Source organism: Orycteropus afer, unplaced genomic scaffold, assembly GCF_000298275.1.
Source record: "Orycteropus afer afer isolate SDZICR_OR568_19922 unplaced genomic scaffold, OryAfe1.0 scaffold00002, whole genome shotgun sequence".
NCBI classification, from domain to species: domain Eukaryota; kingdom Metazoa; phylum Chordata; class Mammalia; order Tubulidentata; family Orycteropodidae; genus Orycteropus; species Orycteropus afer.
Genome location: NW_006921589.1, coordinates 5,638,383 through 5,641,581, shown reverse-complemented (window position 1 = coordinate 5,641,581; position 3,199 = coordinate 5,638,383).

The window sequence follows — 3,199 nt, the reverse complement described above, 5'->3', positions numbered from 1 at the left end:
TCTTTGGCTTGAAGGATCATTTGGTTTGCTGTCTGTCGCAAAATTTGGGTAGATATCTGGCAGACCTGTGATTGAATGAAACAGAGAACACAGGGAGCGATGGTAGCAATCAACACAATGGAGATTAGGGGGCCCAAGAAAGGTAGGAGCCAGGATAGGGAGTCCGAAAGAAGGGAAGAAAAAGTTGGACCATTGTTAGTGGATAGACGTTGATCTATATTAGTTGTCCTCTCGATGAGTCTTTTGGCTGCACCTTGTACTATACCTGACTGATTTATATAGAAACAACATTCTTCTCCCAGAAATAGGCAAAGACCTCCCTTTTCTGCTGTTAGTAAGTCTAATCCTCTCCTGTTCTGAAGAGTGACCACCACAAGGGAATTGAGTTGATCTTGCAAAGTCGTGATCAACTTCGCAATGTCTTTTAGGCTGTCAGACAGTTCTTTAGAAACTTGGTGGAAATAAGTCAGTGACGTGGCTAGGCCTCCTACTCCTGTTCCCACTGCGGTAGAGATACCTAGACCAATTAGTAAGGGTATTAGTTGAATTGCTCTGGGTTGTCTTATTCTAGTCACAACTGGTACAGGTAAGGGCTGGTCATCTGGAGCAATGTCAATGGCTGGGCTGAGATAGACTAGTGTTCAGGTTCCAGTCCAGTTGGTAGGGAGGCACAGGTAAGTAGAGGACCACAGAGGAAAAAAACACCTTGACTAGTTATGCAAAATTGATTGTGGATACTGAAAAGGTGGGTGATTTTATTGTTTTCTGCCTCCCAGACTCCTAGAGTTCCTGCCATAGCAGCACCAGTTAGTGTTTGAAAAGGTCTCCAAGAAGTGGATGGGTGTGTTGTAATTGTTTTATTTTCCCAATGGACAAAGAACCGTTTGGTGTCAACAAGGAGCCATTCAGAGGAAAGATTGGTGGAGGGTATGAGAAGGCATTCAGTAACAGGAGGGGGTGTGTTACAAGGGGTCCATGGATACATGGTCACACATGGATTATGTCGGCCGTTACAGAATCCTGAATTTTTGTTGAGAAGTCCCTGACTACTGATCTTGGGAGGGCCTGTAAATCTTACAGGCTTAATAAAGGGAGCATTTTGGGTAACTGTGTAAAAATCGTGATCCGTTGGATGCTGCAGTTGTATAGTGTAGTTGCATAATTTAGGCGAGAGATGTCCCAATGTGGGGCTTGTTATGTTGCGCTGGAAACAGAGTGGGGCCTGGATTATAAGTGTCTGGTGGTCCAGTCCTTTGGAGTTGTGGTAGCTAGGCCTAACCCAAGTATGAGGCCAAGTGCAATAATGAGGATCAGACAGAGGACGCTAAGTGGTGTCTGTGAAGAGAGAGTTGATGAGGATTTAGGTAAGGAGAGTTAGTTGGTCGTAGGAAGCCCTTGTTGAGCAGGTCTGTAACAATTGGCAGTGACCCCAAAAGACTAGAGTGTGGCAAGGGATACTGAGTTTGGGCTGGAAATTGGGAAGGGTCTTTGAGAAGGATTTTAACAGGGGAGCACTTGGCTATCGAAGGTGAGTGGATGTCCCACACTTTAGGGTCAACTAGGGTAGGGTCAATAGGCCATTGGGGGAAGGGGGCCTGGGACTGGACGGCCTGTGAAAGTAAAAGACAGAGGGAGGATGTCGGAGTGCTGGAGGGATCTGGAAGTGAAAATTTGATGGAAGTGCCAATTTTGAATAAAATATCTCGACCCAGCAGGGGAACAGGACAGGAAGGGAGGACCAAAAAGGAATGTAAAAATGAAAAATTACCAATTGTACATGATAGGAGGGGAGTTTGTAGGGGGCGATGTGATTGACCTTCTACCCCAACAACAGAGGTCTGAGACAGGGAGGAGGGTCCCCAGTACTCTCATAAAGCAGAAAAACTGGTGCCAGTGTCCATCAAAAAAGGCGATCATCCTACCTGCCACGGTGAAGGTTACCCTGGGCTCCTGTGTGGTAATCTGCGTTGGGCCAAACAAGCCAGGGCCTCCTTGCAGGTCTTCTGCCACCAGACCGATAAGATCGTTTGAGGTAGTGGGGGGGCCGGCGACCCGATGGTGGGTGGACACCAGGGGGCAGTCGAAATCCCATGTCCCTTTTGTTTGTATTTGGGGCAGGGCCTCGTGGGAGGTTTGGGGTTTGGGCATGCACTAGCCCAATGGCCTTGTTGATCACATCGGAAGCAGGGTCCCGGAGGGTTGGAGGGTCCCCCATTGAGGCGCCATGGCATGGTGGGATTGATGGCCTGTGCCAACAATTGGTATTTTTGTTTGGCTCTTATCTCGGCCATTATAGGCTTTAAACGCAATTGCGAGAGTTTCTGCCTTGGGAGTAAGGGGACCCCTTTCTAGTTTTTTAGCTTAAACTTAATGTTGGGGTTGGCTTAAGGAAAAAAGTGCTTCATAACTAGTCTCTGGCCATCGGCAGACTCCGGATCTAGATTAGTATATTGCCGAAGGCTTTCAATCAGTCCCTGAAGGAAGGTGGATGGATTTTTGTTTTTATCCTGAATAATTTCATTTAGTTTATCATAATTGACAGCCTTCATGGCTGCTTGGCATAGGCCATGGCGTAGGCAGCTAACATACCTGTTTCTGGCGTCGGTACCTGCCTGAGTATTGTAGTCCCACTTTGGGTCTTGATCAGGGCCAGCGTCTGTGCCTGCTGGGTGATGATTGTTTGTGAGGTGTTCTTGATCTGCATGGGCACAGGCCTGCTCCAGCACTCTTTTGTTCTCCTCAGGGGTAAGTGAATTGGTTAGGACAACAAAAATATCATGATAGGTTAGCTGGTATGATTGTGTCAGGAATTGAAACTGTTTGATAAAGGTTGCAGAGTCGGAAGTGAAAGATCCAAGCCTAGACTGAATGAGAGCCAGCTCAGCCATTGGAAAGGGGTATGGACTTGAACAATTCCCTCAGCTCCGGCAACTTCTCGCAAGGGCGCCATCATGTAGGCAGACAGAAACTTCAGGGTCAGATGACTTATGGGCCTTGGAGAGAGTGATGGGTGGAGTTGGCACGCAGGGAGGGGTGGAGGGAGGAGAAGGAGTGGAGAGAGTGGGAGGCTCTTGTGAGCTTGGGGGGGATGAGTGAAGAACTAGAGCCTAGGGTGGAGCTGCTTGTGGCTCTCCCTGATAAGGAAGAGGATCATCTGCCAGATCAAGATGGCTGACAGACTCAAAGGGGAGGGGCGCTG